A 17517-nucleotide genomic window follows, 5' to 3' on the forward strand; every position below is an offset into this window, starting at 1 on the left:
AGCCACCCTTTGGTCACCACTGTGCCTCATGATTTGCTATTGCCAAGCCCATGATGACCATCTGCCTTGTGGCTGCCCAGGAGAAAGTCAGTTTGTTGGCTTTTTTTTTTTAAAAAAAAGAGAGACACAACAGCAGCTAGAGACATCAGCTATGCACAGAGAAATACATGAGGCCCAGTGTCACACTGCCAGTGTTCAAAGAGTTGTTTCTGGGCTTGAGAAGTTGTTTCAGCCCCACCATACCAGCACGGACACATGGCTGGGGCTCTCCCAGAGGTCAGGAGATGCTGTATCGTGCTCAATTTCAGCCATGGTACCTCTGTTAGAGGACACGTAGTGGGTCAGTGATTCTGCCCGGACTTGCTGCAGGACAGGAGGAAGCATCCTTTCACCTGATCTCCCAGTTCCCACATCCATCAAGCAAGATCAGCGGTTCCCATTTCCTTTTCAGAATGCCTCAAGCAGGAAAAAAACAGTATTAGAATAAAGTACAAGAAAACCAGAGTTTTCTTTGGCCCTACTAAATCTACTGTGAGAAAATGCAGCTGTTCAGGAGCATGCAATATATTATTTTCTTTGCAAAACCTCACATTTTTGTACCAGCTAGCATTCATTAGCCATCTTCATCTAATTGCAAGGCAGAATCACCCTCACTGTCATCTCCAGCAAAACATGATACTGAGCCCAAACCAAGCAGCTCAAAGATACTTGGGGAACAAGAGGCATTGCCACACTCTTGCACTGAGACCATTTTGGGGTCCAAGTTGTCAACCCTACATTCTGTTCTGTGCTTTGATGGCATAACCCCACATCTTTGCATTTTGCTCCACGGTGCAGGGCAAATGAAACCCCGGCACTCAGACTTTTCCTCCTTTGTGATTTTCAGGACAACCCGTGTGCACTCAAGAACTTGGCTTCATTTAGGTCTGAAGGACATTGCCCCCCCCATCTCTTGCACAAGAGAAGCACCAGGGCATGAATGAATCCCTCTCTAGAATCAGGAGCTTTCCAAACTGCCTCATAAAAGGAGCAGCACATCGCAGGAAGAGAAAGCTCCTTTGTTTTGGATAGCAGCTGTAATCTCCACATCAAGCACATGTTGGAATTCGTAAGTGGCCATTTAGCCATATTCTGACAGCAGAACGAGCAGCCTCGGAGCAGCAGCCAGGCCTATTTATAGAAAGGAGGTTTGAGGTAATATCCTTACCTTGGATGCACTGTCTCTACTTAAGAGCCCAGCTTACAAGAGAAAGTGATGCCAGACAAGAAAAAAAAACAGAAGAGTCATGGCTTGCTCTGCCTGGCTTGCTTTGCATAGGAGCAAATTAAATTTTACAAGAATAGTAGAAATCTCTAAAAACTCAATTTCTTCTGGATTCTAATGAGAAAAGAAATACTGGAAAACAAATGGTCATTGGGGTTCCTCAGACCAAACCTGCATAAACATATCAAATTTATGCATGACTGTTGCTGCGGTACAAGAGCATTAGGCAGTCATGAGCTATTCAAGAGGTCAGAGCTCAGCCTACAGAGTTTGCTGACCTTTCTGTTGACATAACTGTTGACACTCAGGGCTTGGGAGAGTTCTTGGACACTCACTGAATGTTATCATGAGCACAAGCTGTCTCCCACTTATTTCATCAATTATGAATGCTTCCAGTCTGCAAAGGCCAAGGTATTTGGTAAAACTCAAGCAGGGATGGCTTAGGTGTTCTGTATAGATGGGATGAGATCCAAGTCTGGCTGAAACCAGAGTTCCACCTCAGAAATGTTGCTTTTCCCAAAGCAAGCCAGAGTCGGGAACCCACAGAAAGGGTGAGAGGAGGAAATGACACCAAGGCAGTTGTAAGAGCCCTACACGTGCATTGGTTGGAGAGCACTTTGAAGGGTTGTACTAAGAATAACAGTCTTGGCTATGGCTTGTGGAGATGAAAATTCAAGAGCAAATTGTGGCCTGGAACGAGGCATGATTGGATGAGATCCAGCTCACAGGCAGAACATTTAAATGTAGCCATTTTCTTTAAATTCATTGTCTGCCCAACACGGAGGTGCCTCCAGGTCAGGTAGGAGTCTGAAGTTCAACTGCTTGCCATTGCCCAAATATGGGATTATCTTTGGGTATGCTGAGCAGATAACAGTTTATTTGAGAGCTGGGCAGAATAACCCCAGGCTGGTGTCTTCACCTGAAGATCCCTTCCTCTTGCTGTACTGAGGACACAGTATGCATGAGTGCTCCCAGAGAACAAGAAATAACAACACTGAAGCTGAAGGCTAGGGTTCGGAGCAGGACATTTGGTCACCTTGGCTTACCCATTCTTCTTGGAGAGGAGCTCATACTGCTTCTGGGTTTTGGTTGCCTTCATACCCTGTGAACCATAATCCTTCTAGAAACAAGAGCCATGATAAGCATCTGTGGAACCATAAAGAGCACAGGAGATGCCCAGACATGCAACCTATGAGCCCCACAAGGGCCATGCCAGCAATGATCATTCCAAAAGAAGGACATACCCTTCTTGCAAATACTGACTGTGATTTACCTTTTATGTGTGAGAAGCTATACCAACGCATCTCAAATACTTGCTTTGAGTCTCAAAGGAAGCTGATCATCTCCTGAAGTTCCCCCTCCAAGGAGGTACAATGGGGAAGAGTATGTTATTTCTCAGGCAGGAAAATGTTAGAGGAATTTCAGTTCTGACATGGAAAGCTGCTCTATTTCCCACTAGCATGTGGGAGTGGTGGAAATAGCCTTCTGAGATACCTCCAAGCCCTTCCCCTCTTCTCCATGTTCAAATTGCTGCTGCTGCTGCTGTTGCAGGGACAGCTGAACAAATGCTGGTGTGTGCAGGAAGGAGAAGCTGGCCAGCATCCAGCATTGGCTCCTGCTGCAGGGGGGAGCCCTGCTCCAAACAGATGCTTGGCGACTTTCACAGCTCCCAAAGCCTCACGCCCTTATCTTCCAGAGGCATCTCCAGCTACTCCTTCACTCACTGAATTAAACAGGAGTGATTGAGCCAAGAATATAGATATTTTATAACATGCATATAAAAATCAGATTGAGAAGACAATCCTGTGTGTGCAGATGTATACATGTGCCTATGTGCATACAACATGTCCTGTTTAAAATGAACAGTTTTCTAAGGCTGAAACCAGTTTCAAGCCAAAAAAAAAAAAAAAAAAAGTCAGAAGAAAGAATTTCCTTAAAATGTGACAATGTGACCAATAATTACAAATTCAGGGGAGCATAGTTTAGCTCTGGTCCCCAGATCCCACTGCTGAGACTCTGAGCAAGCTGCAGAGTGAATGTGTGCTGCCTATGGGGTGTTTCCAGGGCATCCACACACAGGCAATGCATGCAAAGGACAGAGAAAGCTGACTGTAACACTAAGTTCAAATGTAGGATACTGATAAAGAAAGCAGCAGGACAGACGGAAGAATTGCAAACTGTAGAATCATAGAATCAGAATTGTTTGAGTTGGAAGGGATCCTTAAAGACCATCTAGTCCAACTCCCCTGCAATGAACAGGGGCATCTACAGCTCCATCAGGTGCTTAGAGCCCCATGCAGACTGACCTTGGGTGTCTCCAGGGATAATTGTAGGTGTTGGATGTGATGATCCTCATGGGCCCCTTCCAACTTGGGATATTCTATGATTCTACAAAATGTCTCTGTAGTGTACTGGGAGAAAAGACCAGTGATAATCTTATTATGTGTTGAAAACGAAATGCTTTTCTTCCTCTAACACTTACTGCAGTCATTAAGCAGCAAGTGACTAAAGCCAAATGTCTAACTTGAACCCCAGAGCAGTCACCAATCTGCCCAAGCAATATTTGTGTTGTATTCTAATATTTTGAGAGCGTCTGCTAGCTAGAATTGGAGATGGTACCAATCCTAGCACAAGAATAAATCACTGATAACTACACTGCTTCAAAGTTACTAGATTAATAACAACACAAATGTAGTCAATAGCAATTCAATAGCAATCAGCACGGGTTCATGGAAAAGAGATTCTGTCAAAGTAAACTTACCTTTTTGCTGTTGATAGGGACGACAGTGTTAATAGAGTTGGCACTTTATAGAGGTATCAGTAGCACAGGGTATTTTAAGCTGATTAAATCCACTTGGCATACGTAAAATCTGTTAAGGACTGGACACTTGATAGATCTCAAACCCAAATTGCAACAGGAGACAGTTTGTTGAGCTCCTGTGCCTCTAGAGGCACTTAGCAGAGCTCAGCTTTTGGCCTCACGCTTTAAATTTTGTGAATATCCCCGACAGAAGCACATCATTAAAGTTTGCAAATGATGGGGAAAACTGGGATTTGCCGATGAAAGAAGAGGGCAGGCAAACAATATTGATTTAATTCCAGCCAAATATACATTTACCCTTAGAGAAGTGAAGAATTTCTGTGCACTTTTACAGTACAGAACAGCGTCCAGGAATGTTGAGAGTTATTTACCAGGGGTTTAGATAGATCCTGAAGGTTAAAACAAGAGCACCGTGCAGGAGTGAGGATGCTGTGGTCTGCATGTGGCACAGATCTGATGGATGTGGATGTTGGTGCAGTTGTACTCCTACAGCTGAAAAACTCTTAATACACTGTAGAGAGCTGCAGGACTGATAAAAGGATTGGAATATATATGACATACAGTGACAGGCTTGAAGTGCCCAAGGAAAATACTGAGGGGTGACTTGATTCTGGTGACAGAAGTATATTCAGCTTACGTGATATGGGCATATCAGGTAAAATCAGACATCGAGGAATCTAAGCTGGACAAATTCATATTAGAAAAAAGACACAGATTTGTGAACAAAGAGAACTATCAAATAGATGAGCTAATTCTTATGGTTTGTATTTGATTTCCCATCTGTAGGTTGTTTTTTTTTTTTTTTTGAAACAAGACCAGATATCTTTCTTTTCTGGAATTCATATGTGTGAATAATAGAAACAAGAAAGAATCCCTCCAGGCCTTGCAATGTACAAACCTATTCACTTTATATTTGCTCAATATCCCGGAGCTACCTAAAGGGCCCTGGAGCAACATACCCTGCCCCTCATACTTGGGTCAGTGGTCCAGGATTAAAGCAGCCAGCTGTCTGAAAATACAGGGGAAAAATATCTGTTAGATCATGGAAGTTGTCTCCACCATGTTTTGACATTTTGCCTTTCAGGTCCTGTTAGAAAGAGTCAAATCCCGCAATGCAACTGAATGCCCTGATGGGCTTATCCAAAAGTAGCAATTAAAAAGCAGAACAAATATAAATGAAATATTTGAATAAATAAATCTGGAGTAATTCTTCAGTGTCATCTGCTCTGACTTTTCTGAATCATCAATTAATGACCTACTTAATTACAGTGGTATTTTCTCCGCTCCTGATCAGACTTGCTTGTGTTCTCAGCTCCGGGCTTTATTATACTGACCTACTATTCAATCTAAACAAGGTATGCAGGACCTTCCCAACAATCAGACACATTTATCTACTAAAGCTCCAGCAGTTACTCTGCTGCACACAGTAGTAGAATCTGATAGCTAGATTTTTGTTTAATTAATTAGTTTGTCAAGCTTATTTTAAAAAGGAGAAACCTGAGCCTACATTTGCCTGTCAAGCAAAAATACTACGGCTAGATAGATTTTCCAAAGCACGAAATTCAAGAGGAGTTAGGTTTCCTTTTGTGCCTTTCAAGAGCTCTCCTTCGTGTCCAAGAGCTTTGTCCTGGCTGACACTCTCTGGGCACTTAAGAGCTCTGAGCCACTTTGCTCTGTTTCCAGGAAGCACCGTGACCGAAGGAGAACTGAAGACTCAGGAAGCCACATGCCAGCCCAGCGGTGATTGCAGCATCTCTTAAGGTTCACCTCTTTTTTTTTTCCACGTCTTCAAAGCCTCAGTCACAGAGCCGCCCTTGGCTGCATACTGAAAACCAGACCATGGCCCAAAGAACGGACAGACAACACTGAGTAGGTCTTCAGACTCTTCAGTCAGGCCAAAGCAAGCTCTGAACGTGGGCTATGGATTGGGTGAGCGGGGGCTGGCTGAGTTTCTTGTAGTACCCATGTCAAATGTCCTGTTTTCCCCTCAGCTCAAATTCCAGTAGCACTGCCCCCTGTTTCAAAGAAAATGGAAATCCTCCATATCAATAGACGTAAGATGCAAAGGAGAGAGGAAGCTCTCGGGGTGTAAAACCAGATATTTTTGCAGTGGATCTCAGATGAGCAGATGAAAATTAAGTATACAGATTTGTGGATTAGAAGAGCTCGATCAAATGGGTGTCTGAATGTGGGAAAGTGATGGAAGCAAATTCATGTGAAAATAGTCAAAGTTTGGAAGTATCCTATGAGACGTAGAGGTATACTTCACCTCTTGACATAAGGCAGCTATGCTCTGCCACCTTTCCTTGTTCAGGGAGCCCAACCAACCTCCACAGAGCCATAGGATGACCAAGACACGCCACCAGGCTGGGACAGCATCTGGAGAACTCAAGAGCATGCTCCACATCCTTAGGAATTCCTAGCCAGGACAGAGAGAGAGGAAAAGGGAGATGAAATGCATTAAAGTCTAATATGTTCACTGAACACTGATGTTTCATGCATATTTTATTATTCCCGCTTTGTAGGATTCTCACAGGATTTCCTGGAAAAAAATATGCAGCAGATGAATATCCTGGGCTTGTCAGACTGCTGCAAATGTGCTACAGGGATGGGCCGTGTGCACAAGAAACAAAGTGCTTGGGGCAGGATGAAATCCCAGGCAAATGTCTGATGTCCCAAACTCACACAGCCAAGATCAGCACTCAGCGACACGGGGACTGGCTGAGCATGGATGGACATGAACTTTCTCCACTTCCATGTTGCATCTGAAGAAGGACTTCTAGGTACAGTAAGCAGTACTGGCAGTAGTGCAAGGAGGGATCTAAGCATTTGAAGTGATGTTTGGTGAAATGTGATAATTACCATTTAGCTGCCACTTCGCCATCTTCCTTTTAATACAGATTTTTTTCTTTATCAGTCACTGACTCCAACTCAGACAGCTTGGTAGCTCATGTTGGCTGTTCCTACACCAGCAAACCAAGCAAGGCCAGCTTGCCCCAGCCTTCTTCCTGTCCGTAAGGGTGAGAACTGTGAGAGGTCATGTCCATACAGTAACCCACAACACAAGTCATGTCCCTAAGCTTATCCCTTCCCACCCCACTCCTAAAACTGTTTGGAGTGGCCTTGCTAGCACAACCACATGCCTGGGTGCACGTGAAGCCCTCAGCCTGCTGGTATGCACGGACCAAAGATCGTGGCAAGGAATGCAGGAACCAGTCTGCCAGCCTGAGGTAGCAGACAGCCTCTTTGATCTCCACAGCAAAGGTGCCCCAGTAACAATCCGGGTAGGCAGCCTAGATGTGCTGTGAGTTCATCTAAGACAGCGCTGAGCTCTCCTGATAGGCCTTCCCCATCCCAGACAGGGCTTAATGCCCTCTTTATGCCTAGTGGAGATGCTGCATCCCAACCCCAATCATTATCGTTTTGCACCAGGTAGGCTCAGTCCTGCTGTTTCCCTTTGCATTGCTTATCAGTGACTTTTCCTTAGACACATTTTCATCTGGGGCTCAATCAACAATGCTGTTCATAACCTTTTCTAGTAAGAGCAATTATTAATATGCCATCACCAATTCAATTATATTTTCGAATGAGGACACAGATGTTGTATTTTCATTTTTAGCTAATTGTTAAGAGTCAGCATGAAAGGTTTCAAACTCACCATCTTTGTTGCCAGAGAAGCATGGAGGGGTGTTGTTTCCCAGAGCCAGGTTTGCTAGGGAGCCATTCATGAAGTTATTTTGGTCCTCAGCTGAGCAGCTTTCAGGTATTACAGAGAATTTCTTTTCCAGATCTAAAAGTATGTTTTCCATCTGCTCTCTAATTCTAAAGAAAACTACACCTTTTTCTTATAGTACTTACATTTCATTTTCTTAAAGAAATGCCCAGGAGGGAACACAATGCAGAAACAGTGCAACTTCTAAAATGCCAGTGGTATATGCTGCTACGCTTTGGGGGCCTTCATTTAAATGACAAAATAGGAGCTCAATCCCCAGGTGTGGTCAGATTTACCATGCTTGTTGGCCCCGGGCTACAGCAGAAGCGTGTGATTGGTTATCTGTTAACGTGGAGCTGGCAATTTAGGTGATTTCTACCCTTCTATTGCACTTCCCAAGTCCTCCAGAATTTTATTTTTATGTTTTATTGACGACTTCTTTGCCTTTCTGGTTGTGAAGGAGAGCTCTCCAACCTAGCAGGGATAATCTGCAGACTCAGAAATGAGAAAGCAGAAAGAGAACTTAGTAGTTGACACTCTCCTTGCAAACCTTGCAGTTCTTAAGGCAATCTTTTCCTTTTGGGGGGGCCCAAAGGGCTGAGATCTGACAGGACCACAGATGAATTTTGCTTTCAGTGAAGAAGATACAAGGCAGGAGCTGAGCACCTGCAAGCAAGTGATCTACTTTCAGCTTTCCCAGCCACATCGACGAGGACAAGGAAAGGATAACTCTCAGTTCTGGCTCATTACAGGCTTGATGGTATCTCACTTGTAAGTTACTAAACCCAATTTGTTCATGTTGCAACACATCAATTTTATGGCTGAGACTGAAGTTTACTCGTCCTTGGGGTTTGCAGTTGTTGAGATACAGGATGTAAAATCTTGCATGTAAAATGCTCCTGAACTCTGCTATCCATTCAACAGAGAGTCAATAGTTCAGGAGTTAATTCATGAGAAGAGGGGAGTAAAAACACACCAAGGCCAGGATCTCATGACCCACAGTCCGCCTATAACTCTACCTGAAAGACCTTGTAAGAGATAGGTATGTGGTTTGGAAAATGCAGAGTGCTGTGGTTAAGTGAGGCATTTCACAAGAGCCGTAACATCACGCTACTGGCAAACTTCCTTGAGCGCACACCATATTCAGACCAGAGTTCTCTGTGGGATGGAAAATGTCAGGGTGATGAAGGTTCTAAATCTCACGACACGCAGACTGATATGCCAAAAAATATTTACAAGCTGGTGAGTGTCCCATAAATTCCCTCCAGAGATTTTTCTCGTTAGGCATCAGAGGAGCTACGCTGATTTGCACCAGAGTCCTGATCCTCCCCCCACCACGCAGTCAGGAAATGCCCAGCTCTGGTAGTTTCTCCCCCCGCACATTTTCTTGGGTAGTTTCAGTGTTGACAACCAGTTTCTTGGATTTCCATCAGTAAACTGCTGCTGTCATACTGGAAAGATTCAGGTTTCCAGTTCCCATGCACTAGCCCTTGCTCCAGGCCATCGGGTGTGAGCTGGAAGGGGCTGCATATGTTCTAGTTCCTGCTAGAGAAGCTGGAGCACCTTGCAGGCTATCAGCTTTGCAGTGTGGACAGCTGGTTTGGTCTTTAAAGGATCCAAAAAGGACGTGATAATATTGTCCAAGGGGTCGTTAGCACTGTCCTATATGGACAGATGCTCTCTGCACTGAAGTCATTCTCCAAATCGGACCAGAAAGATGACCTCGCTGGAAAAAATAAAGGGAGGGGAAGGAAGGTGGGATTTCCTAAATACAGCCAAGGTCTGTGGGTATGGCAGCATGCAGGGGACAGGGAGGAGGGCTGCTCACGGCCAGTGCTGCCTCATGCACTTGCCTCGTGATTCCTGAGGTTGCTGCCAGCTTCTCGTGTGACCTGGGGTAAAATCATCGACTTTCTGTTCCTCATGTGCCAAACAGGACCTATTACACTTCCCTTCAGGTTTTTCTTGCAGCAATTTGAAAAATAGAAGGCAGGAGGAGGGAGGGAGAAGGCATTAATGGAACAAATGCTCCAAACTCGTTTCCAAAAACATTTCCATCTTCCGGCAGCATAGCAGCTGTGGTATGTCTGATGCTGTGCTTACCATAATGGTCACCAGCTGCAAGGAACCATGTTTTTATTGACCAGAGCACTTCCTCGGGGCTGCAATAGATACCAAACACCTCTGGCTCCAAGTTCTGCAGGTGCCCAGAGCTGAGGCTGGATTTCCCCTCTCCCCTCCATGCTCTCCAGCCCCCTCCAGCAGTGCTCTGCTCTCCTGAAGCCCTGTGCAAGCTGGTAATTAAGAGACATTTAAAGAGGTAATATCACAGATAAATCATGCAGCAAGGATAATTAAAAAATAACAAAAGCTAGGACTTTTATTTCAGGAGGATCTTTTGAGCAGGGAGACTGGATATAATCTTTCTGAGTGCTCTATTATAAGCCCTGAGTTATGAATAAATCCATATTTTAACATCTGGGATTCATAACATGTTGCTGACAGTCAAATCTCATAAAAGATGTGGTGAGCTCTACAGATGTGGGAAACCTCATTCAATGAACTGCATAACAAAGGAAATCTAGGGCTTTTTCATTATTTCTTGTTCACTCCGTGTCTCTGTGGCGAGCGAATGGATGCAGCGGTCCTGACTCCAGGAGGGGCAGAGCTGAGGAATCATCCAGGCTGAGAGCATCCCTGTTCCAAAACACACATGGCACCGTTGCCTTAAAGTTAAGGGTCAAACAAATGTGGGATTGCCATCCCTCCCTGGTGCTGTGCGTCCCTGCTGGAGGAGTCTCCTTGCTATTGGGAAAACCCTAGGAAAGCAAACTGTTTATTATGGTCTCATTTAATTTGGGCTTATATTAAGTTGGAGAACTGGAGGCTGTGTTTAATGTGTTTGTGGTGGAGGGGATTTCTCTTTTTCTCCCCAAATAGTTCACCATTGATTTTCCTCTTAACAAGTGCTCTCACTCTGACAGCCCATCTCACTCTCTGTGTTTGGACTAAGAGGTTGTAATCTTCCCATCAGTGCTATCTGAATCCCTCAGCCGTGGGCACAGTGATGTTTTCTCTAAAAGAGCATTATGACCTATTAGTCAACAAAGATGAAGTAGGTTAGCAGAGCTGGGATGAAGATGGGGCTACTTCACCCAGGCTGAACGACAAGCATAGAATATAGCAGCACTTCAACAACTCTGTTGTTGTTAGTGGTGGGCTTTCCCAACACAAGAAATGGGGGGTGTAGCAGAAGGTCATGTAAAGAGCTGATGTTGATATTTGAGTTATCAGTCCCTTGTTGCTTCCTTATGCTCAGTGAAACCAAAACCCATCTCTTGCTCTCCCCAGTGTCAAATCTCAAAGCTTTCTGATATCAGAATTGTCTGCATTGGACAGAAGGGGAAACTGAGGCACGTGGAGGAAGTGAGAGTTGTTTGTCAGCCTACAGGAGATGGGATCCAGTGACAGAGAATAGAAAATAGGCTCTGGGAGCACAGAGAGCCCAGCCCAGCTGGCTGCCTTGCGTGACTTACGCTAAGAGGCTGGCAGGCCTTGAGAGCAGTGCTAAAGTACTGGAACTACGAATTTCCAAGCTTTCAAATATTTGGATAGCCTATAAATATAATTTTAAGCTCCTAATCCCCCTCTGTCAAATGGTATCTTTTTTTCATCCTTTTTTTTGTTGTTGTTGTTTCAACCTTCCTGCTTTGTCAAGGTTTTGCTAAAGGAGCTTCAGCTCTGACATCATCAGAGAATTTCATTTAACAAAATGTTTTGAATCATTTGTGCTGGTTCTGGCGGCTCCGCCAATGGAAACATTCCCTGCAGCAAGTGCGATTTTTAAACCTTGGATGTGTATTTTTTTTCCTCTTCCTGTGGTTACATTGGAAGCAAAACTCTCCCCCTGACTCCTGGCCATCTCTCCCTGATGAAGGGGCTGTTCCAGGGTGTCATGGAATCATAGAATCTTGGTTTAATTTGGAAGGGACCCTTAAAGGTCATCTAGTCCAACTCCCCTGCTGTTGGGAGGGATGGTTACAGCTAGATCAAGGTGCTCAGAGCCTGGTCCAGCCTGGCCTTGAGTGTCTCCAGGGAGACAATCAGGAGAACATGGTTTGAGCACTCAGGGAGGGCTCCTTGACAACACAAGAGGAGGAGGAGGATGGGCTGAGGGAATGTTTGGTGCTTGCCGGCGGCTTTGGATTGGGCTGGTGTCTGCATCCTGGTCAAGAGAAAAATAGCAAAGCTGGTAAAGGGAAAGGACACTGCTGGGAAAGCTGCAACCAAACAACACTGTGCCCACCAATGTGTTTTCTGTATCAGTGTTCCATCTCCTGCTACCCACATTGCTCCAGAAACTGATGTCCTTATATGAAGTTCTCCTTCACTCTCTTTTCAGTGATTATATGGAGGTAGAAGCACAATGTCCTCATACAAACAAGGCAGAGCTGCCAGGATCCTAGCCCTCCAAGTCACATTTAATGCTCATCAGCCTTCATGTATCAAAAACAGGCAAACAAATGAGGTGGCCCTCAAGTATCTCTGATGCACTGCTGCCAGATATCTTCCTTCTCACCATTCTCACTCACAGCAGTTTGTGCTGGAGGAATGTTCTTGTCCAGTGCTTGATCTTCAGTAATGTACCAATCCCAAAATCATAGGGTTGGAAGGGATTTTAAAGATCATCTACTTGCAGGGTTCCTGCTGTGGGCAGGGTTGCCAATCACTAAATCAGGCACTAAATCAGGCTGCCCAGGGCCTCATCCAGCCTGGCCTTCAGCACCTTCGGAAGTGGGGCAGCCACAGTTTCTCTGGTCAGCCTGTGTCAGCATCTCATCACCCTCAAAGATGTGCATTAAGAGCATCTTCATAGTGCTGAGGACTGAAGAACGAGGCAATAGGTTACTTCCAAAGCAAACGGTCCTTAAGTCCCCCTGCGTACCAAGAAGCCACATGGGGATGCTTCTCTCTCAACAACAAAGTGTCTCCCAATGGGCATGGTGGTGATGAGTTGATGATTGAGCTAGATGATCTTAGTGGTCTTTTCCAACCTTAATGATTCTATGATTCTATGAAAGGAGAGGTGTATGAGATTATACAGCACTGTTACGGCTGTGTCAATACCATTTGGAGGCAAACACAAACACACTCAGGCTTATAATAACAGGGTGTAATAGATAGTAAGTGCAAATGACTCATTCACTGAGATTTTCTGGGATTAGACAGCAGCAGAAGGGCAACGACTGTGTAAAACGGACTTTAAAAAATAATCTTCTAATAAGATTTTAATAAACCCGTTAGTAAATTGCAACGCTTGACTTCAAGAACTATTTCTCCCCGGCAGTGTTTTCCTGTGGAGTTGAGTCTGTGCTGTTCTCCAGTCGTGGGTGACACGACTTCGACCATGGGCAGAGCCAGCAAGGATTAATCAGGTCAATGGATGAACAAAAAATCACATCTGTGGGGAGAAGCTCAGACCTAAAAAGCCGCTTCAGGCCTCCCACGATATCTTCTTTCTGGATTAAAATCAATCTCCGTTCGTATACTCCTCCTTGTCTTTTTCTTTCTGTTATTCTGAGTAGGTTGATTTCAAAATGATGTTTCTTGAAACAAGAAGCCTCTTCTTTCCATTGCGCCCCAGACTGCATTTGGCAGATGCTGGCTCACCAAAGCCTTGCTCTAAATCCAGTGTCTGGACATGCACGTGTGCTTGGCAAATGCAGGGAAACTGCCACATTTTGGGGTAATTTTCTTAGAAGTCTGTCTCCAGGGGTCAGATCATTACATGGAAATCTTGGCTTTCATTTCAAGGACTGAACTCTTTTTTTTTTTTTTTTTTTTTTTTTGCAGCTGCCACAGTTGAGGAGGAAAGTTTGTGTGTGCTGATATTGAGGAGCCCCAAACCCAAAATGTAAACCAGAAGGGTTTATTGCCCTTTCCAAATCCTCTCGGTGACGCACTGGCACAGGTTGCCCAAGGAGGCTGTGGATGCCCCATCCCTGGAGGCATTCAAAACCAGGCTGGATGTGGCTCTGGGCAGCCTGGGCTGCTGGTTGGAAACCCTGCACATAGCAGGGGGTTGAAACGAGATGAGCATTGTGGTCCTTTTCAACCCGGGCCATCCTATGATCCTATGATAATTGCATCCCAGTTGTGTTCAGGTTGGAGTCATTTTCTATGAGCCGGTGGGCATTCTGGTGACACCAGGACCACATTCATCCCCCTCTCTGCCTCTTGGTAAGGGTTTCATTATCATGCTGCCTCATTTAGGTCTCTCCCACTGGGAGATGTTACCACCATGGATACATTATGTGATTAAGTATATCTGCAAGTGTGTGTACATATACAGCTGTCTTCCATTTGCATTTTTGTTCTCTAGGGAAAGCTTTAGGTGAGGGGACAGAAGCATCACTGCAGCTCCTCAGTTCTATCCCTATCCTACAGGATGAGTGGGAAACCAACCTCCACCAAAGCCCCTCTGCTACACTTGCAGGTCACTCTGTGGGGCTGTCTGCATTCCTATAACCTTTGCACAGCTAACAGAGACAGAAGGTTTTGTCCTCCGGGGTTGCTAGTTGTGCAGACTTTAGAAGAAACATATTTGTCTGATGGCAAGCGTCCCAGAAAAGCAAAATTTCTCTTTTGCAACTGCCCAGTGCTGCGACCCATCTGCTTGGCTAATGTGTGTGGGGTAACATGGTTTTAGGATGCAGCACAGCAGCATTTTGTGGCACAGCTGCCTGTGATGCCAGGAGACCTAATGCAGTTGCAGGCAGCAGCTGGGGGCATAGGGAAGGCTGTGAGCAAAGAGGGAAAGCCCAGATGGGTCACAGAGTGTTTGAGCAAGAGGCATAGCTGCCAGAGAGCTGGGGTTGCCCTGTCCCTGGAGACGCTCAAGGCCAGGTTGGATGGAGCACTGGGAAGCCTGATCTGATGAGTAGCAACAGTCCATGGCAGATGGGGGTTGGAAGTGGATGGGCTTTAGGGTTCCTTGCAACCCAGGGCATTCTATGATTCCATGATCCTGAGCTCAGGTGCCAAGAAGAAAGCAGTAAAGTGTCAACATGGCCACCAAATGTTACTTCAGCTCTCAGAGACAGAGCAGAGGTTAGTTGAGATTTCTTCTGAGTTCATTTGATCATTTCACTGCTATTTCAGCCCAGTGCCAGTCTCACAACAGCTTATGGGGGAAGCAATGTCCCTGCTCCATACTGCCCCAGATGTTCCTGTTCCCAGTCTAGCATAAATTTTGCATCACAATAGGATCATGCTGAGATGCTGGAGCCCAAAGGCTTGGTCCTTTGCTGGAGGCAGGGGGGCAGTCACATTTTCAGACAGCTCAGGTCACTTCCTCCACAGCTTGTCTGCCACATCACTTTACACATCTGTGCTCTGGAGGGTGCTCTGGGGGGTGAAGTCTCATCCCCAGCCTGCAGTCAGGCAGAGCGAGCGAGGAGGTGCAAAGTCCGCATGATGGGTGCCCCTTCCCTGGAGACACCCAAGGTCTAGACGAGGCTGTGAGCACCTGATGGGGTTGTGGATGACTCTGTTCACTGCAGAAGAGCTGGACCAGATGGCCCTTAAAGGTCCCTTCCAACTCAAACAATTCAATGATTCTGTGATCACGGTAAGGGCAGGAATTGAGATCCAAGCAGTGCCTCAGCAAATACAGAACTGGGTGCTGGGGTCTGGAGCAAAGCAACCAACAGACCCCAACACTTGTTTTTTCCCTCCAGCCAGCCCAATGGAAGGGCAATAAGCCTCTCATCCAGTCTCTCTTGCAGTTTATCATAAAGAGCCTTTTGTTGTATTTTAATTTGCAAACTTTCTCTTTTGCCATTCTCACGTAGCATGGTTCCGGAGACCCACATAATTATTTTTACAAGAAATGCTTTCAGACAAATAAGTCTGGAGAGGCTTGTAATTTCTATTACCTCATGGCGACTCCATTGATAGACAGCAGCACACCTTGGGAGAATTAGGGAGCAAAAAGTAATGGGGGTTTTGTCCTCACAAGACAGAGCTGTGAGAGCTGCCTGGCTCGCCGCCAACACCACCAATTACAAACCCAGAACAGGAGGCAAGTCCTAGTGCTGAAAAATTACCATTTCCCAACCAGCTCAGTGCTGAAGAAGCTGTGCTGTAAGGTTCTGTTTCCTTTGGGACCCATTAGGAATCTAGGATTGCGATTTTGGGCCCCTCTGGTGTCTGGAGATGGTTTATTGCCACTGAACATAGTGAAGGATGGAGTTCACATTGCTGCTCCTTGTCCCTGTATTTGTATCTTTCTGGGAAACGTTATGTCAGGAGACCAAACAGTTGAGCATACATAAGAACTGATTTTGGAGGCTCTGTCACTGGTAATTATGCCTGAAAGCTGGAGATTTAATTATTGCTGGGAGGGTGATACCCTTGCAAGGACTGCAGTGGTCCCATCGCTGGAGATGTCTCAGTGCTAACCCAGCTCTCTGCACATCAAGGAGTGAAAAGCTCAACACTCTGCATCCCCCCCCCCCCTCCAAATCCCAGCATGAGGGATTCTGTTGACACCCCAGTTAACCATCAGTTGGGTTAATTGAGGACACAGCTGTCTGCATAACACTGCTTCTCTGCTGTGTTTGTGCTGCTAACCATCACCGGCAGTGGCTGGAGCTGCACAGCACTGTCACAATTCCCACTCTGTGTCTGCAGTCTACATTAACACTTTCTCGCTTGGGTTGATGATTTTTGCACATTTGTTGGGAATCAAACAATTATATCAGCACTCCTCAGCACACAGATTGTATTGTCCAGCTGTCACGGGATCACAGAGTGGTTCAGATGGAAGGCACCTTAAAGATCATGCAGTTCCAACCTCCCTGCAGGGGGCTGGCTGACCCCCACCACATCAGGCTGCCCAGGGCCCCATCCAGCCTGGTCCTAAATGAATGGGGCATCCACAACTCCTCTGGGCAACAACCACACCTAACTACAAAGTTCCTGTACATTAAGGAGAGTGCTGTATTACAACGTCCTTACATGCATCAAGGATTGACAACATAGCATAACATGTACAGAAAGAACAGCATCCAGCACTAAATTCACCCATAACTACCCAGTGGGTATGTAACAACATAGCATATAGGGCCTTACACATTATGACTGTCTTCCAGCATCATCTTCAATTGGGAGAAGGCTCTCATGAACTTGTGCTGGTATAAGATCAATGAGGGAAGCACAGGGCATCTTCCATTGCATTCCAATGGCTGGTTCCAATGCAGTCACACCCTTCCTGTGGTTCCCAATGCAGGTGAATGGTAAAGCCATTCCATTTGCCAATTTAATGTCCATCTTCTGTTTAGTGTCCATCTTGAGGATGATCAAAGGGCTGCAGCATCTCTCCTACGAAGAAAGGTTGAGGGAGATGGGGTTGTTCAGTCTGGAGAAGAAAAGACTGATTGATCTCATTGTGGCCTTCTAGTACTGGAAGGGAGCGTACAGAAAGGAGAGAGGTCACCTTTTCATATCATCCAACAGTGATAGGGCAAGGGGAAATGGTTTTAAACTAAAAGAGGGGAAATTTAGGTTTGATGTTAGGAGGAAATTATATACTGATTAGTAGGAAATGTTTTCTTAGATGGTGGTGAGACACAGCTGCCCAGAGAATGTGGATGCCCATTCCTGGAGCTGCACAAGGCCAGGTTGGATGGGATCCTGGGCAGCCTGAGCTGGTGGGTG

This window comes from Tympanuchus pallidicinctus, unplaced genomic scaffold (assembly GCF_026119805.1).
Source record: "Tympanuchus pallidicinctus isolate F22 unplaced genomic scaffold, pur_lepc_1.0 scaffold3, whole genome shotgun sequence".
Classification (NCBI taxonomy): domain Eukaryota; kingdom Metazoa; phylum Chordata; class Aves; order Galliformes; family Phasianidae; genus Tympanuchus; species Tympanuchus pallidicinctus.